The sequence below is a fragment of the Notamacropus eugenii genome, chromosome 6 (assembly GCF_028372415.1).
Source record: "Notamacropus eugenii isolate mMacEug1 chromosome 6, mMacEug1.pri_v2, whole genome shotgun sequence".
In the NCBI taxonomy this organism is placed as follows: domain Eukaryota; kingdom Metazoa; phylum Chordata; class Mammalia; order Diprotodontia; family Macropodidae; genus Notamacropus; species Notamacropus eugenii.
This window is the reverse complement of record NC_092877.1, coordinates 202,801,381-202,828,686: the sequence shown is the minus strand read 5'-3', so window position 1 is coordinate 202,828,686 and position 27,306 is coordinate 202,801,381. Positions and strand designations below refer to the sequence as shown.

General features: G+C 37.7%; 2 pseudogenes; both read left to right on the top strand.

Moving 5' to 3' along the window:
* The first annotated feature begins 7,432 nt into the window (after positions 1 to 7,432).
* LOC140512245 (small ribosomal subunit protein uS12-like) lies at positions 7,433 to 15,727 on the top strand (annotated as a pseudogene).
* A 9,177-nt stretch (positions 15,728 to 24,904) lies between these two features.
* The window catches only part of LOC140512244 (microfibrillar-associated protein 1-like), an 83,890-nt pseudogene continuing 81,488 nt past the window's right edge, over positions 24,905 to 27,306 (top strand).

The following is a 27,306-nucleotide window of genomic DNA, read 5'->3' as shown; positions in this document are numbered from 1 at the left end:
GAAACAGGCAAGCAGGCAGCTTTCTGGTATGAGTGAAAGAGCTTGTTTGTGATGTTTTTAAGAGAGCCTGCTTGTAATTTGTTTAATGGAGCTGATTCATGGGAAGCCTAGTATTTGAAGGCTTGGGCATGGTATTGTTCTCTGCATTGCTATTGTGTATACATTTTTGTTACTATGATTGATTTAGTTTTCTGGTATCTGAATAAATGTTTTGGTTCTGTCTTCCATATAGCAAGTCTGTTGTATTTTGTGATACAGAATTGTGTCAGGATATTCAGGGCTACTGTAGGTGCTGTTACTATGACTTTGGTGCTACAAAGTGTTTTATGTTTTGTTTTTTTTAGTATTTTTATATCTCTTTTATCAAGCTATTGACTTTTTTTCATTATTTTCTTTCATCACTCTCATTTCTCTTTCCAATTTTACCTCTACCTCTCTTACATGATGTTAAAAATCCTTTTTGAGCTCTTCCTTTTCTTGAGCCCAATTCAATATTTTTCTCTGAGACTTTGGATATTGGAATTTTGACTTTGTCAGCTTCTGAGTATGTGTTTTGATCTTCCTTGACACCATGGTAATTTTCAATGATCAGAATTTTCCAATCTATTCTTTGACTTTTGACTCTATGCTACAATGTGGCTCTACTCCCCAAATGAAGGGGCACTGTTCCAAGCTTCAGGCTCTTGTGCAGCTATTTTCAGAGGTAATTCTGGAGATCTCAAAATTTTTGGCTCTTGTAGGTGGTATGATCTAAGGAGAGTGTCTTTCCTACTCTCTTGCATTGTGTACTGGTGTGTGAGTGACTACAAACACTCATTTCAACCCTTGAACTGTGACCAGGGACCCTGCTCCCCTGTGGTGTCAATCTCTGTTGTATTTCCATGCACTGGGACTGAGACAAGGACTGCAACCCCAATCCAAGCATAAGCAGTGGAACAGAGTCCTGCCCCTGGTACCAGCAAAGGGATACCTATATATCTCCTTCTGACCAGTTGGCTGATCCCCTTAACATCTTTGGGCTGAGAGGTCTGGAAACTGTCACTCCTGTCACTCCTGCACTTATGCAGCCTGTACTGGAATGTACTCCTCCCTCACTCTCTTGCAACAGACTTTTCTACTGAGCTTCTTGTCTTGGGTTGGAAAATTGCTTCACTCCCTCTTTTTGTCGGTTCTGCTGCTCTAAAATTTGTTTAAAGTCCTTATTCAAAGGTATTTGGAGGGGTTGGGGGAGAGCTCAGACAAGTTCCTGACTTTGCTCTGCTATCTTGGCTCTGCCTCCCTGCATGCTTACTTCTTACAGTGCAGGATAATATTAGACATCTCCTTTCAAGTCATTTTTGGTAATATATTATAGCTTTTTTATGTCTACCATGGTGCCTTTTCACTTCTCTTTGGGTCATTCTAAATGTTTCATGATTGTAGTATTCTATGATTCATTGTCACATAGTATCACCAAGAGAATATTGGTGCTAAAATGATTCTTTGTGTAGGAGGGGATACATTTTATAATTGTTAAAACTTCTATACAATTTTTTATGCAGTTCTTATTCTCTTCCTAATTGTGGCCTTAGCTCAGTGTCCATCTCAGTGCCTGTCCAAGTTGGATATCCTGATGAGCTAACTGATAGGTAGCTTGGTGCAGTGGAAAAAAGTGTTTGATTTGGCATTTAAAACACATATTCATTTTATATATATATATATATATATATGTATGCATATATGTATATATATATATGTATACGTATATATAAAATCTCATACACACATACATATATACACACATGCAAGCTTGTATATATGTGTATGCATATATATGCATATGTATGCATACAAGGTATATTTATATGCATATATACACACATGTATGTATATATTTACATATGTGCATATATATGTGTGTGTACACACACATATTTTTACTAGCTGTTAGACACTGATCAGTACAGTTACTAGTTGTTAGACATTGACTTCACCTTAGATGAAGGCCAGTAAAGTAAAACATAGGAATAGAAGAGATATGGAAAGACTTGCCTAAGGTCATCCTGGTAGAAAGCTGAATTGCCAAGATATGAAGCATTACCTCAGAATTCAGCCTTAGCATTCAATATTCTCTTGGTGATGCTTTGTGACAATGAATTGTAGAATATTCCAATCATTCATGAATATTAGACTCTGTGGTGGACAAGTTATCTCCTATAGTGCCATCATTATGCCCAGTTATATAGACTTCTATGCTGGTACCATCTTCATTTCCTGACCCATCCATTCACTTAAATCTTACTCAAATGCAATGTCTCAACTCTATCTTTGCTTGAAAGCTATTCCTCTCCCTTAGACATTGTGTGCATGTGTATGTGCATGTACATGTGTGTGTAAATGTGTGTGTACTATGAGGAAGATGAAGAAAAGAGGTGATGAAGCAGATAGAATAAAGAAGGTGGGTCAGAGTGCCACTCTGGAATGCTTTGAGATTTCTAAAAATAGTGCTCAAAGAGTGGCAAGTTGGCTCTACATCATCTCCTCAACTCATGCTCATTAAACTGGATGTGGCAAACATACCACATACCCCTAACAGCATATACAGTATGCGATTGTGTCAGCACATTTCCTTCCTTGGTCAATATTTCTTGCAAACCATGAAAGGTTTGTGGGTAAGGTTTACCTATAAACCCTTTGTGTGATTAGAAATTAAGAAAAGCAGTGGATCAGTTTCCTTGTGAGTGTACACTGTTTGCTTTGTGGCTATAACAAAATTAAAGCACAGTTTTCTCCTTTAAGAGGTCATGTAATATTGTATTCAGTTTTGTGAATTAAATAGGGAGCTAGTAGATTGATACCTTCTCATGAGAATTCCCATTGGAAGTCTTTGAGGTCGTTAGAGAAGAAAGGCATGGGTGGATGCAATATTGCATTCATCTCCCAAGATTTATCAATTATACATGGCACTTAATGTGCTGTACATGGGTGAGCTAAGTAAGATTAAGCTAATATCATTAGAAAATATTCACATATTTTAAAATGCAGTTATAATGAAAATGCATGAAGAAAATCATTGAAATTTGGCATCGTGAGCTCTCTAAGAATGATGGAAAGCTCTCCTTGGAGCCAAGAGTCTCATTTTTCCCCCACTGCCATTTCATTAAAATTACTTTGTATCATACTGTCATTACCCAATAATTCATGAGTATGATGTGCAGTACACCATTTGGGCTGTGGAGCAAGTGGTTGGAGGCACTTAGCACAGCTCTTCCCATCTAGGATAAACCTTTCCCCAATTCTTTCCTATTTTTCCATTCAAGCTAACTTCTGAATGAGTCAGCTAAAGACAGATGCCATAAAAGCATTAAGGAAAGGCTGTCAACCCTTTGCCAAATCATTGTTTAACATTATGCAGATTCATTTTCTCTCTCTCTCTCTCTCTCTCTCTCTCTCTCTCTCTCTCTCTCTCTCTCTCTCTCTCTCTCTCTCTCTCTCTCTCTCTCTCTCTCTCTCTCTCTCTCTCTCTCTCTCTCTCTCTCTCTCTCTCTCTCTCTCTCTCTCTCTCTCTTTCTCTTTCTATCTCTCACACACACACACACCCAGACACACTCATACACACATTTCAGACCACTGATATTCCTAGTAGAAAATGGGGTTGATTTTTAATTTTGTTTTCTGGTTTGTTTCCTCCACTATTCCTTCCCAGAGAATTATATTTCAAATATGCTCTTCTAGGACTACTATGCAACACTTCTACAACATCTGGAAAGGGAAAAGCATAAACTGCATGAAAACCCATTATGAAAGACTCTCAACCCTGCAATGCAAGAGAATGCAGCCTCTAAGGAAAACAACTGTGACTGGTCCTTCATCATTAACTAGGCCAAATTCTCCTCATACAGGCCTTGTTCCATGGCTAAGCATCATTCCAGGGCACTGAAGTAAAAGTGGAGACACCTAAGGACCTATGCATAAATATGAGTAAAGCATGGTGAGGAGCCATTAGGGTCATATCATTTTAAGGACTCCTCACCACCTATAGAATAAAGTATAAAGTCCTTGCTTTGACATTCAAGGAAAGTTATCTGCATTGACCACAATCCAGTTTCACATTTTATATCCTCTATTTTCTAGGCCCACTGGAAATCTCACCACTGCTTGTTCTTATCCTGTCCTCTCCCACCTATGAAATGTATGCACATCATTGACAGGTTTTCCTCTTATTGTATAAATGCATATTATTGTATGCTTCTGTTAAAATCCTTCCCTTCCTTCAGTGCTCAGATCAATTGCCATCTCCATTATATCTTCTCCACTATGCCCTGATGAAAATGATGTCTCTATCATAGGTTCTCTTGTAGTTCATAACCCTTGGGGATTCTCTTTTATATTCAAATTCTGACATGTATTAGAGATGTGTGTTGAAGTTGCTAGGCACTAGTCTTTAAGGAAGCAAGACTAGAGTGCAAGTCCTTGCACTGACGCATTCTGTCTCTGAAACCTGAGGCAAGTCACTTAATTTCTCAGTGTCCTGGTCAATTCTCTAAGATCATAAGATACAAAACAAGTCTTAGTCTGCATGAAAAACATTATTTTCCTCACCATCCCTGGGATCTCTAAATATTTGTTGTTTCCAAACATTCTTGATCATATGCCACATTAATAATTAAATCTCTCACCTCCTTGAAATTATTTTGTATTAATTTCTATATATTTTATTTTTGTCTGCATATATAAGAAATCTTCTCCTCTTCCCTGAGTGCAAGCTCCTTAAAGTCAGAGATTGCTTCATTTTTGTCCTTGAATCCTCAGCATCTGCCCTACCTACTGCCTTCTGCAAAGTAGCCCTTTAGTAAAATCAAATTCATTTCAACTACTAAGTGCCTAGAGGTGAGGATGGAGATCAGCAGTCAACTTGTAATAGATAACACCTGGGCTACGATTCAGAGAGAAAAGATTCTATGAGGCGGAGGTGAGTAGGTCAAGCATTTCAGACAATGGGAACTACCTATGCAGAGGCTCAGAGAGGGGGTTGGCCAAACTCACACAGGAAAAAACCAGACAGCCAGTCTGACTGGAACAAAGTAGACGTTAAAGAGAATAATATGACATTAAGCTAAAAAAAAGTAGATGAGACTCAGATGGTGAAGTTTTAAATGCCAGGCTGAGAATTTTGCATTTTATCCTATAAATAATAGGAAGTCTTTGGACATTTTTGAGTAGTGGAATAAAATAATTAGATCTTTTTTGTTCATTTTTTTAATAACGTGACATTTGTGAGGAGGATGGTGTGTTTATCCTTCGTTGCCAAAGAAGATTATGCCATCAGAGAAATAATGACATGACTTGCACTGGACTTTGTTTTGAGGGAGGGAGGCCTGTGCAGGTCACCAGACTCACTTCTCCTCCAGAGCCATCATAATCCAGAGACCAGATATTCATCAGGATAACTGGAGATGACCCAGGATGAGGCAACTGGAGTTAAGTGACTTGCCCAAGGTCATACAGCTAGTGACTGTCAAGTGTCTGAGGTGAGATTTGAACTCAGGTCCTCCTGACTCCTGCAGTGGCGCTGTATCTACTGCACCACCTAGCTGATCACTTGAGGAAGATAGATTGGAGAAGAGAGAGAGGAGAAGCAGAATTACCTATCAGGAAGTTATTGAAATGATTTAGGTAAGAAGAAATGAATACTTGAATTATATCTAGATTTACGTAGAATTTTAAGCTTTGCAAAGTGTTTTACAAATATTATTTTATTTGATCCTTACAACAACTCTATGAGGTAGTTGCTATCACCCTCATTTTACAGATGAGGAAAATGAGACAAAGACACCCTTGTCAGTGCCTGAGACAGGATCCTAGTTTGGGTCTTTCTGACTCCAAGTTCTGCACTGTGGTCTAGAAGACTAAATGAGATAAATGAGAGGAAAACTGCTGTGTTGGTTTAATTAACAAGATTTTGTGGCTGATTTGGACATGGAAAAGAAGAGAGAAAAAGAAACCAGGGATGACTACAAGACTACAAATAATGGTGCTACTCCCAAGAAAAATATTTTTCAGGAGGAAAACAAAAATATTGGATATGCCGAGTTTTAAGTGTGTATGGGACATCCAAGTGTTAAAGTCAAGCAGTTGACAATGTGGTACTAGAGATCAGGAGAGAGATTAAATCTGGATTGATTTGAGAGGCTTCTACATAGAGAAGAAAACTGAATATGTGAGATCCAACACCTCTAACTAAAGAGAAAGATCAGCATAGTCTCTAGTATAGAGGTTTGGAATAATCCAGAGATGAAGATGGAATAAATATGATAATACAAAAAGGGACATTGCAAAGACATAGTCTCATAGGCAGGAGAAAGAAAAGAGAAAGGTGTAATGAAAGCTAAAGGAGGAGAAATTAGTAAAGACAAGAGGATGGTTGACAATGCCAAGAGAGATCAAATACCATTAGAATTTTTTAGAGAACTAAGAAAAAGATCATTGCATTTAGTAGGGAAACTAAAATCAATAAATATCAGAAGGGTAAGAAGACAGAAAAATGAATACCCTATTGGTGAAGCTATAAATTAGACAAATTGTTTATTAAGTATTGAAGTATTTAGTTCTGGCAATGCACTTGTTCTACAGAAAGCAGCTCGGATTTATGCTTTGATGACCTATATATTTCCAATGAAGCACATGGTCTTGAAATTTAGTCTTCTGTTTAGTTTCCTTGAATACACTGTTAACTAGAATTCTCCAATTACTTTTCATTTAAAGGTAGATGTCTCCAGAGTTAATGTCTGTGTAGTGACCAAGTCTGCTTCTGGGACTGGGCTTGAGATTTCATTGGTATAGGAAGCTCCAATGTGAACTTCAGATTGACAAATTGACAGACCGACAGCTTCTTTTCAACTCAAAGTATTAGAATATTTTCCAGAGCTCACACATATGTACCTAAAGTAGGACTTGATTCCTGGCCTTTCTAGCTCCAAAATCACTCTCTTCATGAAAATATAATTGTGTGAGAAAGTATCCACAAAGCTCAAGAGAGAAACATTTAATCATAGAGTGGTACTATCAATGCTCCTCTGTAATTAAACTTAAAAAAACAAAAAAACAAAAAACAGCAGCCACAGCAAAAACAAACCCAGAAGTTTCTGGTCATTCATTCATTCTACACGCAATGATCAGCATGTAATGCTTAGTATGCAGTATTATGCAACAGAAAGAGCGTGCCAAACTTCCCTCTGGCAGCAGTTTACAAACGAAGAACTGAAGGTCTGGAGTGACAGATGTATTGGGGGCAGTCCATCACGTGGGAAGATGTTCAGTGGATCACATTGCAAAGACTGAACAGTTCATGGACCAACTAGCTAAACAATTGGATTCCCCCAGGACTAGAAATAGCTTTCAGGAGGCCAAGTACTTAGTGAGATGAGCCAATAATCTAGTTATTGGGACAAAGATGGAAACAGCTGATATGCCATCACCAATTCCGGTATGCAACAGCCCTCCATTCCCATAACGATAAGTGATAACAGATTGAAACAAGATGTCTTTATGTTTGTACTTGTCTCCATTGTACTCTAAAATTCTAAAGAATAGAGAGGCTTTCTTAACCCCATAGCCCCTCTCACAGTGCCTAATGCAAAGTGGGCATTCAATAAATATTTGTTGAATTGAAAGGAATCTGGATTTTTGACAATGTTTTTGGTTACCATCTTGGTGTTAAGCATTGTGTAGGTATAGCTTCTGTTTGCTCCCCTAGAACATTTAGAACTTCAGGCTATTTAATAAGCATAAATCATCCTCAATATAATAGGTTTTCCTTGCTTGGTTACACATGCATACATACATAAATACACACATACATACGTATATATCTGCACATATATATAAAACATATTTACTATATGTTAGTATTTACATGCATGTAGATATATACATTCAACACATATACACATGCACACACATATACATACAGACATATATATGTATATATGTACACACATTCAGGCATGTAGATATTGTTGTTCAGTCATTTCAGTTGTTTTCAACTCATTGTGACGCCATTTGGGGTTTTCTTGGCAAAGATAGTGGAGTGACTTACCATTTTCTTCTCATTTTTCAGATACAGATAGGGTTAAGTGACTTGCCCTGGGTCACATAGCTAGCAAGTGTCTGAGGCCAGATTTGAACTCAGGAAGATGAGTCTTCAGGCTCCTATTCATTGTGCCGTCCAGCTGTTCCTCATGTATGTATGTACGTACATAGTTATATGATTCATGTATTCTCCCAATTGCTTTCTGATTAAATGCAAGCAATTTTAGAATAAATGTTAATAAATAAATATTTATCAAGTACCCACTATGAGCCAAGAACTGTGCTAAGCACTGGGGATACAAAGAAAGAAAAAAGACAGTCCCTTGCCCTTAAGGAACTCACAATTTGATGAGAGTGGCAACAAAAAACAAACATATACCAACAAGCTATATACAGATTGAATAGGAAGCAGTTAAAAATTAAGGGAACTAGGAAAGGCTTCCTAGAAAACAGAATTTTGGTTGGGACTTAAAGGAACCCAGGAAAGCTAATGTGCAGAGATAAGGAGAGAGAGTATTCCTGGCACAGGGGAAAGGCAGAGAAAATGCCAGAAGAAGTATTTATGAAATACAGTGTCTTGTTCATGGAACAGCAAGAAGTCCATGGTCACTGGATCAAAGATTATGAGGCAGGGAGAAATGGCTGAGAAGACTGGGAAGGTAAGAGGATCCTAGCCTATAAAGAGCTTTGATTTTGTATTGATCTTGGGGCAACAGGGTGCAAAATGACAGATGGGATAATATAGCTGGATTTGCTCTTTGGGAAAATTGCTTTGGTGGATGACTAGAGGATAGATTGGAGTGAGGAGAGACTTGAGGCAGATGGACCTGTCATCAGGCTATTGTGATCATCTAGGCATAATGTGATGAGGGCCTGCACTGGAGTGGTGGCAAGTGTCAGTGGAGAGAAAAAGACATATTAGAGAAATGTTGCAAGGGCAAAATTAACAGGCTTTGGCAACAAATTGGACATGAAAGATGAGAGAGTGTGGAGTTGAGGATGACACTTAGGTTGTGAGTCTGAGGAACTGGGAGGATGATGTTACCCTCTATACTATTAGGAAAGATATGGAGTGGGGGATAGAGAGAAGTGCTTAAGGGGAAATTTAATAAGTTCCATTGAGGACATTTTAAGTTTAAGATGTCTACTGGACATCCACTTTCAGATGTCTGAAAGGCAATTAGAGATGTGAGATTAGAGGTCAGCAGGGAGGTTAGGACTGAATGGGTAGATCTGAAAACCATCAGCATAGATTAAATGTATGGGCTCTATTGAAATCACAAAAATAAAGTAGTACTAAGGGAGAATATTGAAGAATATTGAAGTTGTATTAAAGAATAACTTGGTGGGACACTGATGGCTAGTTCAGCCTTGCTGTAAGACAGTGGCCAATTCTTGAATATGCCATGAAATCAATCATTTAGAGTAGATCTCTCATTATTTTTAATAATTAGAAAAATTGAATGTTTATCACTTGCTGACCTGTCAAATGGTCAATTATTTGTAAACAATATGTTGTACAAGAAAAACATACTAAATCCGAAGTCACAAATTCCTAGGTTCTATTCTCAGCCCTTCCACTGCATTAAACTGCGATCTTGGAAATACTTACCTCATACAAGTCTCCATTTCTTCACTTTAAATATGAAGATAATACTATTCCCACTGCCTGCTTCCCAATTTGTTTTGAAGAGTAAATAGCATAATGTATATTGAAATGCTTAAAAACCACAGAAACACTATATAAATGGAAGGTGTTTAAATTTTCTATGGCTGCATACATTTATAGCTAAACCTTTGGTTTAAAGACCATTAATTTTTAAAGAATCTGTGACTTTATCAGTATGGGATATTGTCAGTAGGGAATCTCCATACTGAGGCAGATTTCAACTCATCTATAATTAAGTAGCTGAGGCCTACATAGCTGCCTGATTTAAAAACTTTTAAATGACTTTCTCAGAGTCATCCCGTTGGTGTCAATCCAGTATACAATTCAGGTCGTCTTTATCTGTCTTTTCACCAGATTAAGCTGCCACTAAATTACATGCATACACACACACACTATATATACATATAATACACACACACATATAATACATATATACATATACACACACACAAACATACAATACACACATAGACACATATAAAAATAATATATTATATAAATAGGTTACATAAATGTATATTACAAATTATATGTTACACATATAAAATGAAGTAAATCATCCATATATTTTGTCTAAATATTTGTATTTTTATGGTATCATCTCAAGTTTTAAATGAGTTTTGAGGGTTGTGCAGGCACCGCTACTGGCAGCGTGAAGTGCTTTGAACATTGTGAATGAGAGCTCAAAATTACCATCATCTTCCTACCTTACTACAAAGTTCTAGAAAATGAATCATCGCTGGAAAAATTAAAACAATTATATCACAATCCAAAGTCAAAGATTTTAAGAGCTCACCTACATTGTATTAAGTAAATCTGAGTTGATTTTGAAAGTAAAATATTCATGTAAGTCATGGATTTAAAAGACATGCATTTTTCTAAGTTGTTTTCAACTTTCTCATGTCCCAATAAATATAATAAAACTTTGACAGAATTAACTCTCAGCAGGCATAATGAAACTTCACTAATCAGATGTCTATGGTCCCAGTTTTGTAAGTGAAATGTCCTATTGTAGGTGAAGCCTGAATCATAGGAGTATATGATAGATTTCCATAAACCTAGGTAGGCCTATATAAATTGATGCAGTGAAGTGAGCAGAACCAGGAAAATTATTTGCACAATAACCACAGAAAATAAAGGAAAATAACTTTGGAATACTGCACAAAATTAATGATAAAGCATTCTGCTTATTTCTTGGCAGAGAGATGACTGACCGTAGGTTCCAAATGAAGTAAATACATTTTCAAAAATGGCCACTGTGTTGAATTGTTTTGTTTGAATATCAATACCATTGTTGCAGGGGAAGCCTTCTGTCACCAGGGAGTAAAGGGCCATGATAGGGATAGAAGAGGATATATTCTGTGTTTGAATTATTAGTTAGGCAATCCTCTGCCAATAATTACAATAATCATCCATCTTCATCCTTTCAAATGTTTAATAAATAAGCTTACACGCTATACTGGCAATGCTCATGGCTGCTAGGTCTTACATTCTGTGAAGGAGATGGTTTACAGTCTAAGTTTTCTCTGGACTCTTTTGATCACAATAATGTAACAATTTTTTATTGTTTAAATTTCTCAAAGAAATGGTGATAGCCAGAATCAATCTTTACTTTTATCCATTTCCCAATTTTTGAAAATCAACACCTAGACTGTTAGAACTACCATCATTGTACATAATTTCTTCCTCTCATCCTAATTCATTTAGTTTAGTGTTGCTTTTGAACTTTGTCAATAAACATTTATTAAGCACCTATTATGTACCAGGCACTGTGCCAAGGGCTGAGGATACAAATACAAAAAGAATGACAGTCCCTGACTTCAAAGAGCTTGCAAGTGAATGTGGGAAAGACAACATATACAAGGTAACTGAAGAGTGGGAAGGGGAAAAGATATCTGGCACAGTGACACAATGAAGAAGTCCAAAGGAATGCAACAAAATGAGAAATGGACAGATGGCTAGCCTGGACACTCATCTTAAGTGGTGGCTCTTAGAGGATCCCTCTTCTCTGCCCTCTAATCAAAAGTGCCCTGAGGAAAGAGGGTTTCAATTAAATTTGAGTGCTGGGTTGCTTGGGCAAGATACGGAAGTCCAAAGGAGTATAACTAGATGGAAAATAAAGAGATGATGACCCGGCTGCCCTCCTTAAAAAAAGTTCAGGGAGAAACTCTTCGCTCCATTGTCCAATCACAGGAAATTTCTCTTTTTTTTTTCTAAATGTAGTTATTTTATGTGTCAATGTATGGTGTATTTTACTTTTGTGGTGCATTTCCATGCTCAAAATATTCAGTGCCTTGTGATTTACCTCCTGAATAAAGTATTCATGATATATAGATATGAGGCTGCTTTAGTAATTCATAAGCCTGTTTCATTTCTTAATCCTGAACCATGTTTTCTAATATATTCTTCACTGTCATTTGCTATATCCATCTTCTCATTGGTTTGAATGATCTTGTCAAATTTTTCATGGATTTTTTTCCTACTTTTTATCATTCATTTTCAGCAGATGTTGGGAATGTGATTGCTTTCATTGTTATATTTTTTTCTTACATTCCTCAAGATCACTATGAGATGATCAAATATCTTATGACATGGAGTCTTGTTATGGATCTGGAGCACACAATGAAAACAGTGTCTTTGTTCACTTCTTAGAGGAGAGCTTACAAACAATTTTCCCATTTATCTGCAACTTCTTTATATCTTCTATTTTAATTTATAATGAGAATGACAATGTATTTGTGGCTTAATTATTTCAGTGTTATATCAACTCAGTGGTTGAAATTATTTTAGTTGATGTCAATGTAGTCTATACAGTTATACTGGAAGAAAGTTGTTATTAAAAAGACATGTCTTTGTTTCAGAAAGGACTTTATGATTGTTAAAGAAGCTTTGCAATGTCCTGAGGCAATCTTTTTCTATATAATTCTAGGCCCACTTCACTGTCCTCTTATAATATCTATTCCAAGTTCTTATAAACCTATAGACTTGGACTAGTGTATACATACATATATAACATATACATACATACACATACATACATTTACATATATACATGTAAGTATGTATGTGTATATGTGTGTATGTGTATATATGTATATATATATATGTTTATATGGTGTATATAACATTCTCACCAATAGCAGGAACTTATTGCTGAGGTAGAAATGATGGAAGCTCTTGAGATAAGAAGAAGTGACAACTACATCCTAGAGACTGTGACAGAGGAAAGGAAATCTATTCTTAGTTCGACATAAAACATAGACTGGAGAAATCTGCTTCCATTTCACCGCCCCTATTACCTTCTCTTCCCATTGATCCTTACTATTTGTTCTTAAACGTTCTTTTTTCCCCTCTACTCAACCTCTTATCATGGCTGCCCTCTCAAATTGAAGCTTGTATTACTTGTGTTTAGTATTTCCCCAATGTCTTTAAAACTCCTCTTTTCTTTCCCCTATTTTTGCTTGTTACTTGTTGAGTTTAAAGTATTTCTGCACCCAACCTTATCTGTGTATTGTGCATGTTCACCTCTCCTTTGCCCAGGTCATATGAAAATGAGATTCATGTAGTGTGTGCCCATCATCCCTTTGTCTACATTTTTCATGCTTTTCTGCTATTCATTTGATTATGAATTAAAATTATTAACATTTAATTTAATTCAAAGAATTTAAATTAAAAAATTAAAAATTTCTTTCTTCTTTCCTTTCTAATATATTCCTTTTTCTCTCTATTTTCTTTCCATTTTTTATGAACATTATAACAGAGCATATATACTCTCATCCTCTGCTTGCCTTTATTCCCTCTGTGATACCTAATGATTCTAAAGGGATATTCCTGTATTCCCCCCTTATTACAAATACTTCAAAATCACACACCCTTTTCCAGTGGTCTAAAACACTTACACTTTGGTATTTCTCTTCACTTCTGTGTTTGAATTCAAAGTTTTTATTTAGTTTTTACTTTATCATAAAGAATGATTGTAATACTTCAATTTAAATAAAAGTCCATTTCTTTTCCCCCATAATATTATACTTGATTTTTCAGGGCTAGTAATTTTTGGTTGTAAGTCTTTTATATATTGCTTTTGGGAGTATCATATTCCAAGATCTCTCCTATCTTAGTAGTGGTGACTACTAACTGACTATGATTCCATGGTACTTGAACTCTTTCTTTATGGCTACTTGATTTTTTTTCCGCTTTGACTTGGAAAGTCTTGATACCATCTTGAATGAATTTGTTCTCATCTGATCTTGGAATATAATTGGTGTTGAGACCAATTAATACTTGCATTGTGTTTCATCTAGCAATACCATGTGCTACAGATTTGGGGGGAAGTATAGTACCATAGAAATCATAAAGGCTTATGCTGTCAGACAGCCTGGGTTCAAATCCTACCTCTCACACTTATTATCTACACTACATTAGATAAGCAATTTAATTTCCTTTGCTTTTTCTTCATCTGTAAAATGGAAGAGGACTAAATAGTTTGAGTTCCCTTTGAATGCTAAATGTATGATTTTATGATTTTAGCTATGTTATGCCTGGGGCTTCATTTGGTGGCTTCTCTCAGGAAGTGATTAGTGGATTCTTTCTATTTTGAATTTGTCCTATATATATCTAAAATAAATTTGGACAGTTTTCTTTTACAGTTTCTTGGAATATGGTATGAAATTTTTTGCATTGGTCCTAGCTTTCTTGTAGTTCAATTATTGTAGGTCATGTCTCCTCAACCTGTTTCCCAGATCAGTTCATTATGACTGATTACACAGGATAGATTCCTACATTGTTTTAATCTTCGATTTTGTTCTAACAGGTCTTCTTGTCTAATAGTGTCATTGAATTTCTTTTGGTACATGTAATTTTCAAGGAACTTGTTGGGTGAATTTGATTATTTTATGTTCTAAACTATTATTTTTCCTTCTAATTCTTGTTAAATTTAATTTCATTTATAATACTATCCGGGTACCTTCCTCTACATACTATCCTAGTCTTTATGGCTAAAATATTTTTTCTGGTGAATTGCTTTAAACAGTTGTGGACTTTTTTTTCCCCTGTTTATTTTCCTTTGAAATGATTCTATACTCATTTTTTTTTCATAATGTGGTGTCATCTTTTTCTTATTCTTATCTCTAAAGTTCATATATTCAGTAGCTTTTTGCAATTCCCTCTCCCCAGGGGTGGATTTCTTTGATAGAAAGTTAGTTGGTCTCTATACTCCATAGAGCTTTCCCAGGGAAGACTCTGCCTCTGACTTCCCCATTCATGGTGCTTCTACTAGGTTCTGTCTGGTTTACCTGTGCTTATGATGGCATGATTTTGTACAGCTCTGGAATGGATGAAGATACACACTCTTTTTCTTTCAATTTTTTGCTCATTATTCCATCTGAAGCTTTTTTTATATCATTGTTAGAGTGAAAGAGGGAAAGTGAGCTACCATGTTACAACCTTAATCAAAAGAGCCTACGTTTCATTTTTTGAAAATACTGCAGAGAGTCCTTCTCTCTTCTCCCTCGGTCTGGACAGAGGCAGCATAGGTAAGTGCCATGGTCTTCGTACTGCTGGAAAGCTCTAAAGCCACAGGAGAGACCAAAAGTGACATGACAAGCAGTACACGAAAATGCATTTGGGCACTGCCCTGAAGGCCAACCCATTTGGAGGAGCCTCTCATGCCAAAGGGATAACCTTGGAAAAAGTTGATGTGGATGCCAACAGCCCAATTCTGCCATCAGGAAGTGTGTGAGTTCAGCTGATTAAGAATGACAAAAAAATCACTGCCTTTGTTCCCAATGATGGCTGCTTGAACTTTATTGAGGAAAACGATGAAGTTTTGGTTTCTGGATTTGGTTGAAAAAGTCACGCTATTGGTGATATTCCTGGAGTTCGATTCAAGGTTGTAAAAGTTGCAAATGTTTCTCTTCTGGCCTTGTACAAAGGCAAGAAAGAAAGACTAAGATCATAAAAATTGTATGATATCTTTGTCATAGTAAAAAAAAATTTCATGTAAAAAAAGGAAAGAAAATACTGCAGAGACCACATCATCTTATCTCTCCTTCTTGAAATTTTTTGGAACTCACTTTCTCCAAATGTGGTATGTGTATCATATAGTCATGGTTTCTCCTTTGTCTGTAAATCTAGATTGGCTGCTTTTCTTTTTCTTTTTCTTTTTAAATTTATTTATTTATTTCATTTTTAAGATTCATTTTCACAGAATTTTTGGGCTCCAAATTTTCTCCCCCCTTGTCCCCTCCCCCCACCCCAAAACACCGAGCATTCCAATTACCCCCACCACCACTCCGCTCTCTCCTCCATCATTACTCTCTGCCCTTGTCTCCATCCTCTCCTCTGTCCTGTTGGGCCAAATAACTTTCTATACTCCTTTACCTGTCTTTCTTATTTCCTAGCAGCAAGAACAGTACTTGACAGTTATTCCTAAAAATCTGAGTTCCAACTTCTTTTCCTCCCTCCCTCCCCACCCCTCCCTTTGGAAGGCAAGCAATTCAATATAGGCCAAATCTGTGTAGTTTTGCAAATGACTTCCATAATAGTCATGTTGTATAAGACTAACTATATTTCCCACCATCCTATCCTGCCTCCAATTACTTCTATTCTCTCTTTTGATCCTGTCCCTCCCCATGAGTGTCAACCTCAAATCGTACCCTCCTCCCCATGTCCTCTCTTCCATCGTCCCCCCCACCCTGTTTATCTCCTTGTCCCCCACCTTCCTGTATTGTAAGATAGGTTTTCATACCAAAATGAGTGTGCATTTTATTCCTTCCTTTAGTGGAATGTGATGAGAGTAAACTTCATGTTTTTCTCTCACCTCCCCTCTTTTTCCCCAAACTAAAAAAATCTTTTGCTTGCCTCTTTTATGAGAGATAATTTGCCCCGTTCCATTTCTCCCTTTCTCCTCCCATATATTTCTCTCTCACTGCTTGATTTCATTTTTTTAAGATATGATCCTATCCTATTCAATTCACTCTGCGCACTCTGTCTCTATGAGGGTGTGCATGTGCATGTGTGTGTGTGTAATCCCACCAAGTACCCAGATACTGAATAGTTTCAAGAGTTACTAATATTGTCTTTCCATGTAGGGATGTAAACAGTTCAACTTTTATAAGTCCCTTATGACTTCTCTTTGCTGTTTACCTTTTCATGCTTCTCTTCATTCTTGTGTTTGAAAGTCAAATTTTCTTTTCAGCTCTGTTCTTTTCATCAAGAATGCTTGAAAGTCCTCTATTTCATTGAAAGACCAATTTTTCCCCTGAAGTATTATACTCAGTTTTGCTGGGTAGGTGATTCTTGGTTTTAGTCCTAGTTCCTTTGACTTCTGGAATATCCAATTCCATACCCTTCGATCCCTTAATATAGAAGCTGCTAGATCTTGTGTTATCCTGATTGTATTTCCACAGTACTTGAATTGTTTCTTTCTAGCTGCTTGCAACATTTTCTCCTTGACCTGGGAATTCTGGAATTTGGCCACAAATATTCCTAGGAGTTTCTCTTTTTGGATCTTTTTCAGGTGGTGATCGGTGGATTCTTTGAGTATTTATTTTGCCCTCTGGTTCTAGAATCTCAGGGCAGTTTTCCTTGATAATTTCATGAAAGATGATGTCTAGGCTCTTTTTTTGATCATGGCTTTCAGGTAGGCCCATAATTTTTAAATTGTCTCTCCTGGATCTATTTTCCAGGTCAGTTGTTTTTCCAATGAGATATTTCACATTCTCTTCCATTTTTTCATTCTTTTGGTTTTGTTTTGTGATTCTTGTTTTCTCCTGAAGTCATTAGCCTCCATCTGTTCCATTCTAATTTTGAAAGAACTATTTTCTTCAGTGAGCTTTTGAATCTCCTTTTCCATTTGGCTAATTCTGCTTTTGAAAGCATTCTTCTCCTCATTGGCTTCTTGAACCTCCTTTGCCAATTCAGTTAGCCTATTTTTCAGGGTGTTATTTTCTTCAGCATTTTTTTGGGTCTCCTTTAGCAGGGTGCTGATCTGTTGTTCATACTTTGCTTGCAAGTCTTTTATTGTGCTTCCCAGTTTTTCCTCCACCTCTCTAACATAATTTTGAAAAATTTTTGAACTCTTTATGAGCTGTTCCCAGGTAAGATCCCATTGAGTGGGCTGGGATGTAGAAGCACTGACTTCCATGTCTTTCCCTGATGGTGAGCACCGCTCTTCCTCATCAGAAAGGAGGGGAGGAGAAACCTGCTCACCAAGAAAGTAACCCTCTATAGTCTTGTTTTTTTTTCCCCTTTTCTGGGCATTTTCCCAGCCAGTGACTTGACCTCTGAATATTCTCCTCACACCCACCTGCCTCCTGATCCTCCTAGCCAGCGCTTGGGGTCTGAGACTCAAATGCTGCTTCCCAGCCTCAGGGCTTTGGGCGGGGGCAGGGCTGCTATTCAGTGTGAGATCAAGTTCAGCTGCCTGGGTGGGGGCAGGGCCGCCTCACGGGCACAGTTCCCTCAGGGGGTTTATGCAGAGACCTTCAATAATGGATCCTGGCTCCTGCCTGCTTGGGGAGCCCTGGTCTGCTCCCACCTCCGCTGGTGCCTCCTGAGGGGGCCTGAGTCATGGGGGCTCCCCACTCCCCTCTCGACCCACTGAAAAGACCCTGTCACTGACCCTTGTCACCTGTGGGTGGAGGGACCCGCACAGCTGCTGGAGATTCTGTCCCTGAAGCCTGCTCGGATTTGCTCCCTACTCGGATGTGCTCCTCTCAGCACGGGCGGCTGTGGCAGGGCTGTTCTTGGCTCCCAGTACGCTGCGAGAAGAACCTTTTGCGAGAGGTTTTCAGGCTCTCTGGAACAGAAATCTTATCCACTCTGCTGTTAGGTGGCTTCTCCCGCTCCCGAATTTATTGGCAGCTCTTTACTACAGATATTTCATGGGCTGTGGGTTTGGAGCTAGCACATTTGTGTGTTTCCACTCTGCCATCTTGGCTCCACCCTCTGATTGGCTGCTTTTCTTAACATACTTCATATACTTTTAGATTCTGAATGATTGGTGAAAAATAGTTATAATGTAGAAATGTTCAATAAGAAATCAGCTGGTATCACTGCCTTCACTTGTCACCCCAGAAAACTTAAGCTGTGTAGTCTTTACAAGAAAATCATTTGTTCGTTAACCTACTGATTTGCTTAGCGTTAGGCTCTACCAATTTCTATGGGATGACCACTACATAGATTAAATAAACTAGCTCCACATCTCCCAACATCTATTAGTCTCAGCCTGGATCAGGATTGCACTAAAAAAAATCAGTCTATTATACCTGAGCTGTAAAAGGAACTACTGAATATACGCAGAAAGTGTAGAGGATTAAAAGACAAAAACTGTGAAAGTTTCCCCTTAAGCATGGACTCTGTTATTTAAGGGCAGAAAAAAGTGTCACTTTACTGTGCTAGAACCTAAAGCAGAGAGACCATATTACAAGGGCAAAGGGTGACTTATTAATGTGAGAAGACAAACTGTGATTTTGGAGGAAAATGATTCACTATCAATGACCTATGGAAAAAACACTACAGCTTTGCCTTTGGTCTAAGGCTTTAATTTCTTCTTTTGGGGAGTTTAGAGATTTCCCTGCTGCCTGGGATGGCTGTGCTTGATCCAAGTCCAATAGCTGCCAAAAATGGAACAGGAAAAGAACTGCAGTCTAACTTTACTGTGGGTTTTTCTGGGAAAAAGGAAAGGAAACAAAAAGCCCTGGAGCAGAAGATATCTCAGCCCTCCTGCCTCCACATATCCAGAGATATGTTGGAGAGAAAATTAGAGTTAACATGAAGCATGCCAGAGGGACTTAGATCAGAGAAATGTGGTGTCAGCATCTTCATTGTCAAGAGAAGGGGCATTTTCCTTTAGGAAAAAATAATTTCTATGCACTTGGAATCAGCCAGATAGTTATTTGGAGCTTAACCCTGGGCCCCTCGTATATCTAGACCTTTTTTGGCAAAGAAATATACATCTTTGCGAGAATTTGGTAGAAATATATATATATATATATGTATATATATATATATATATGTATATATGTATATATGTATATATATGTATATATATATGTATATATATGCACATACATCAGTATGTATGTGTATATATACATATATTCATACCCACATGTGTGAATATGTATGTATATACATATATACACATCTGTGTGTATGCGTGTGTATTTTTTTTGCTATAAAGATCAGTCCATTGGAATGTAAGTACCTGAAAACCTACTGAATAGATGTGGAAGAATCAGGATACTGTGAAACTCAAAATAACACCAGAAAAACATACTGAATATCAAACCACTTAAAAAAATAAACCTTTGTAGTATGAATTTGTTTTAATATTTCATTTTCCTGCTAATATCTGCACCGTTTTACTGCCCAAATTCTCTTACTTCTTAAATTCATAGACTTAGAGCTGGAAGCGACTCAGTCCTTTGATTTTAAATCCTGAGCTCTATCCATGACACATGGCTTCTTATTTTACATCCTTTTGAAGAATGAACTTTCATTGATTTTTCTAATATTTGCATTGTCTTTTTAAAACAATTCTTTTGTCATTTCAATATCTAATTTCTTTCTCTGTCCTGAATTCTAGGCTACTTGCCTACTTTTGAATCACTGCTTTCAATCAGTTAAGGAATCAATCAAACAGAGGGCATTTATTAAGTACCCACTCTATGTCAAGCACTGTCTTAAATCTAACTTATGTGTAGTCCCTGATACTTAACCATTTTCTCCTCACAACCTGTTCTTAATAATTACCTTGTTTGTTTAAGGTTTTAGTTTTTTCCATTCCTGTTTCATGAATCTATCTCAGAGAATAATTAAATCTCAAATTTAGAAGGAATCCCAGAGGTCATCTAGTCCAACCTAATGTATGAGGAATTCTCCATTATAATATTGCCAAGGTGGAGGCATTCCATCTCTTCTTCAGGTTCCATTGAAGGAGGAAATCTCTGCCACTTATGATACCACATTCTACTTATAGGCAGCTCTAATTATTAAGAAATTATTCTTTATACTCACCAAATTCTTCTTCTTTGTAACTGTCTCTCTTTAGTCTCCCATTTCTATCCATACACAGCTATATACCTTGCTCCTAATTCTGTCTTCCTGGGACTAAACAGAACAATCTGATCTGTCCCCTACATGAAGGACCTACAGATATTTAGAGAAAGCTATCATGGCCTTCCTCCCTCCCCCCCAAAAATTAAATAAAATAAAGTTTTTTCTAGGCTAAACACTCAGTGTCTTCATCCTCTTGCCTTATGTTCTTTTTGAAAAAAATGTCTATGAAAGGAAATGTGGCATAGTGTAGGGCTTCTTAAACTTTTCCCACTAACAACCTCTTTTCATCTGAGAAAATTTTATGCAATTGTGGAAATATAAAATAAATATATAAATGAAACATTTACTGAAAATAAATCACAAAGAAATTTATTTTAAAACAATTCTTTGATACAAATATAATTTTTAATTTCTTAAAGACAAAAGCAAATTTAAATGCTAATGAGATGGATTGTTTACTTATTTTTACCCAAATAATCAAATCTTGGCAGAATATTTGATACTACAGGACATAGGGCATCTTAATTTTTTCAGAGTTTATTGATATTTTGATTTTATAGTTATCAATGCTGAGAATGCTGTTTTGCATAAATACATAGTAAAAAAAAATGATAGAAGTATGTGTAGGACCATTTCAGAAAATTAAGGTCCTAATCCCAAGCCAAAATTCATAAAATGATTTTTTTGAGAAAATTCAGGTTTTAAACCTTGATAACTGGGCAAACTCTTCTTGAACTTTTAATGACAAATCACTGGCATTTTTAATCCAATTGATCATGGTTTATGAACACAACTTAGTTTTCTAAAATCAAAATTTGAAGGAAAGTATTTCTAAAACTGTGTCCCTAGGCAATTCAGATGATCATTTATAACTCTTACAATTAAATCTTTGCATGGGTTATCTTCAGTTATAAAATCATCTGTAGCTGTAAATATTTCTAAAGAAATCTAAAGAATCATTTTGCACCCTATTCTTCCATATGTTAACTTTTTTAGTAAAACTTTTAATTTTATATTTTAACATAAGCATAAATATAAGATTATATTTTTCCATTAAGTGACATATTTAAATCATTGAGTTTTTAAAAATATCCAACAGTTTTGAAAGTCACAATTTAGCATAAAAAAGAACAAAATTGGATTTATGCTCAGTCAAAAGTAAAGTAACTTCAATCTTTCAATTTCAATAGTCTGTTTAAATTTCAATGACTTAAGAGCCACCTTACCATTCCATGTAGCAATAAGCTTTTGTAATTGCAGTTCATGTCTTTCCAAAGGTTTGAAAACAAATGACTATTAAGGGCATAACTTTTAATGGAATTAATGATTTTGATAATGTTGAGAAGCACAAAATTTAACTCTGGTAATATTTTTTTTTTTTTTTCAGAGTCAAACAGGGGTTGAGCTTTATTACAGGGTTTCGGTTACAAGTGCAGGGGGGTCTTCTTTCTTAGGACGAAGAGGGGGAGATTTCCTAAGGAGGCTAAGCTTAAGGGAATGGAAGTAGAAGTACAAGCGGGGAGAGAGGGGGAGGGGAGAGAGAAAAGAAAAGAAGCGGAGCCCTACTTTTCTCTTTGGCTCCACACGTGCTAAGAGAGCTTTTAGGCTTCCTCAATCCTACTTAATCTTCAGCCACACAGTTTGCATCTCAATACCGTGCTGTTAGGTAACTAGGTGTGCTCCAATCCGGGACGACCTCGAGGGCAGAGAGACTCCACCCATCAGGTATCTCTGGGGGAGAGGCGGAAATACCCGAGCTAGCCGAGCTAGCTCGGTCTGACCTTCTCGAACCCCCGCTGTTCATGGAGGGCCTCGTAAGACTCTAAGATTTAGAAGTCCCACTTTTACCTGCCCGAGACTGTCCACACGGAATTGAGCTTCCAGTCCCAACATATCCCCTTCTTTGTTATGCGCGGAGCGCACCTGGCTCTAGAGCAAACAGTGGCTGGAGGCTGAGTGGATTAAGGAAGGCCTTTAGCATATGAGTACCTTACAACAAGACTTCATTCACACAGAAATCTGCAGCTAGCACAACTGACAAAGGGAGGCATCAAATAAAACAAAGATGAAACTAAATGGCTGAGTTACAACAGGGGAAGTGCAATCAACTAAAATCCCAAAGCATATTTTAAGAGAAGCAGCTGGTGTAGGCGCCTTACACGTCACCACTCCCTTAATCTTGCAAATGGATCTATACAGGTGGAAAATTGGTCACCTCCTCCCCACCCAAGTGTCCTGGGTTTGTGATAGCAAAGTCCTCATTCAGCTGGTGAAAAAAGGATGCCTAGATTGAAGCTGTCAGCAGCAGTGTCTGCGGTTGTGATGAGGGCTGCTTCCTCTCTGGGCAGCAAGGTTAAAGCTGTCAGCAGCAGGCTCAGGTGGTGTATGATCCTTCTCCGGGGTCTCTGGGCTCTCCGGGGTCTCCGCCTCCTGCGTCTCCATCGTCTCCGACCTCGGTTCCCACCTACGGATCCTTCTAATGGGAATCCACGCATCACCTTTTCCTGTGGAGACACAAACATACCCTCGACCCCCTATTAGTATCTTAAAATGTCTCATAGCTGGAGTAGTATGTGCGCTTTTTGAGACATCTGTATCAAGGTCTGATTGTATTAGGCCTCTTGATCTTAGCTCTGATTGTATTAGGCCTCTTAATCTTAGCTCTGATTGTATTAGGCGACCTTTTCCCCTTCTTTGTTTAGCGAGGATCGCCTTCAAGGTAAGATTGATAAGAATGCATACTGGCTCTTTACTTAGGTATAGCTGCTGCCAGGTGCTTACAAATGCTTCATTAACATCTTCTGCCTCCCACTTTACTGGGTGCATTGTCTCTAAGGTATTTTGGTACCCTCCTATTCCCCACACTGGTCTCTGGCTTTCTTTAAGCTTCCAGTGCCTTAAGGGAAGGGCAATAGCTATGGGAAGCTGATCCTGGCCCCTCCCTGTACTTATTTCTTTCTGCCCAGGGGTAAGGCAGGCTCTAGCTAAGCTCTTCCAGTCATTAGGAGTCAGAACGAACTGACGGCTGAGAGTTTCAAGCATGGCTATAACAAAGGGTGAATTAGGGCCATGCTTGGTACAAGCCTCTTTAAGAGTCGCCACTCTCTTCCACTCTATAGGTATGTGGCTCCTCCGAACCCCACCGGGGACACTGGGGTCCGCTATTTCTAACACAGGAAATGTCCCTACATTTTCTCCATTCTCTATAGCCTTTCTTATTCCTTTTTCCAAACTGGACTGTGGCCCTGAACTGTCTGACCAATGGAGCAGGTTATAAGGAGGCGCGGAGGGAAGGCACGGCGTATTCTCCCCTGCCTCGCCTTTTCCATCCGCTAGATGGAGCTCCGAGTCTATTTTTTCTTTACGCTCCTTAACTTTCCGCTTAACTTTCTGCTTGCCTGGGTCCTCCCCTCCCCTCTCTCCGCTTCCACTCTCTTTCCAATCCCGCCCTGGTCTCTCCGGCCCTTCCTTACAAAATTCTCGGAGGTCGTTTAACTCTATTGTGACCCCCGCCTCCCTGCCTTCCCTGTGAAGTGTCTCAGCCCAGACCTCCTGTTCCTCTGGCTTTATTACTGGCAATTGATTCCTCATCCCTGCCCTTTTCCCAGGGGTTTGGGAAGCTTCTCTCCACTTTCTCTCCTTCCGAATCTAGGATTCGGGACTCGCTTCTTTCACAGCCCCTTCCGGGTGTACCCCAAAAGCACCCAGGATTATCTACGCTCCCAATCCCTGTTGGAGCGCCAACTGCCAAGCCTAGAGGCCTGTATTGGGCTACCCGAGTCTTCCTTACCTCACCTCCCGAGGTCTTCGGCTGGCCACGCCGGATGCACGTATGAGAGAAACGACGTTCCAGAGTCAAACAGGGGTTGAGCTTTATTACAGGGTTTCGGTTACAAGTGCAGGGGGTCTTCTTTCTTAGGACGAAGAGGGGGAGATTTCCTAAGGAGGCTAAGCTTAAGGGATTGGAAGTAGAAGTACAAGCAAGGAGAGAGGGGGAGGGGAGAGAGAAAAGAAAAGAAGCGGAGCCCTACTTTTCTCTTTGGCTCCACACGTGCTAAGAGCTCTGGTAATATATTTTTGACTGTGAGTACTTCCCAATGGATCATGCGGTGAGTAAAAGTGATATGCTTATTGCTACCAGCTTTAACTTTTGCAATAAATTCAATATTCTTGCCCATCATTGCTCCAGCACCATCTCTACACACCCCAATATAATTTTTCCATGTAAAGATTTATTTGTGAAAATTTCGTTGACTTTAAGATACATGTCTTCTTTTGTGTACCCTTCCAAATGGTGACAAAACAAAAATTCCTCATGTATGTTTCCTTCATAAATATATCTTACATAAGTAAAAACTGTGTCATGTTAGAAATATCAGTTGTTTTATTTAACTGAATTGGAAACTTTGGGCTTAAACCTGGTTATAAGCTCTTGGAACTGATCATTTCTATTTCTGAAATTCTTTTGGAAACAGTATCATTCAATAAAAAAATTTCATCCCTATACTTTTTTTCCCCATTTACTATTTCTGGCATTTTAGTAGCATCAAGTAACATAAGATCTTCTCTGATCATGTAGGGTTTGTTAATTTTTGAAATTAAATAAGAATAAATATTTTTCATCATCTGTAAGAAATTTCTTAAAGCATTGTTTTTCTTTATTTGAAGATTTTAAAAGTCATTAAAAATATCCTTTTAATTTATTGTGGTATGCTGTATGCTTGGTATTAAGATGTCATTTTAGTTTGGTTGGTTTCATGCTTTCTGCAGCCAAAACTTCATTATAAATTAAGCAAAGAAGTTTTTCCACACTACAATCATTATTAGAAGTAAATCTATATTGCAAAAATGTTTCAACATATTTTCTTTTTTCCAGTCAATTTAGGTGAACTACAACCTAGTACTGAAGACTCTGTCACATTGTCATCAGTACTTTTACCTCTTCTGTATAAATTTAGCCCTTTATTCATAAGTGAAAAATATTTTTGTCCTAAAATATAAATAAATACTAGCGTTAGGGTATGAAATTCCATTTATTTGTGCTTAATTTAAAAAATGATGTTCTTGCATATGCATACAGTAGTAATGGTGGCAAATATTATTCAAGTGCTTTTGTCTTTACTTGTTGCATTTAAACACTTATGTTTCTGTAAAAGAAGGAGATAACAGCAACTTCCAAAATCAAGCATTCTAACCCAATGCAATCCAAAGACATACTAATTTGATATTTACGTAATGGGGAATAATGGAGCAAAAATGTTAAAAGTCTTTATTTTCCATAATTAAACTATTATGCTTCTGTAAGAGCAGAAGACTTTGTATGTACAGTAAAAACACTACAATTCATAACATAATATAGTCTCAAATCTAAACCAAGGTGTTTCTGCATTCGATGGCATTATGTGATGTGACAGCACGTACAGTGCAAAGTGCACATGTTGTTTGTTCAGAACTAAGACTACGGTGAAGTTTCATGATGTAATTATTTCCAGACACACTTTGGATTCATTACAAGTTTGATTTTGAATTGGCGTTATGTCTTTGTGCATTCAGAATTCTTTTACTCTTACCAAATTTTTTGTAACCCCCACCTTCAATTACACAACTCAGAGTTTATGAAACCAGACTATAGTGCACAGAAATCTGCCTGTAAAGGAAGGAAGACCTGGATTCAAAGGTCTCCTGTAATGCATACTGGCCAAGAATTTCTAGGAATGACATTCATCCACTCAAAACCCTTGAGAGTTTTCTAAGACTTTATCTTCCCCAGAAAGTGCTGATTTGTATGTGTAGAGTAAAGTTCCTCACTTGGCAGCTCTCTATAGCAGTAAAAGTTACAATACCTATACTCTTCTGCAATAGCCAGGTGGTGTAGAGGATAGAGCACTGTATCTGGAGTCAGGGAGACTTAAGTTTAAATCTGGCCTCAGACTCTTCCGAGCTATGTGATAATACCAGTATCTACCTCACAAGGTTTTTGTGAGGATCAAATGAGGTAGTTTTTGTAAAGTACTTAGAATAGTTCCTGGCACATGGTACATGCTATATAAATGCTTATTTCCTTCTCTTTCCTTCCTTAGCCATATTCCAGTTATGAGTCTTTTAAGGAGTCTCCTCAGCTCTTTGTGTACATTTAAATAGGTAGTGGCGTTATAGAATAAAATTGGATTTTTAAAGACTGGGGGAGGGGGACAGGGGAACAACTTTGTGTTGTCAGATTGGGTGGACCCTCATGATTCCCAAGGAGTCATGTGGAATTGAATTAGAGGGATAGGTTCTTGTTCAAATAATGGGGGCAGGCTTCCCACACTGGAAACCCATAACTTCTTTTGCAGAGTTCCAAAAGTAGATGGGCACTCTATCAACTTTAGAGATTTAGAATTAAGGAAAAGAAAAGTGCAACTGAAAATACATCTCCTAGTTCCACCAGAAATCCTAGACAAGGTTTCTGGAATTTTGCTCTTGAATTTTTCCAGATTGTCTTCTTCCTGACTGGCCATAAAAAA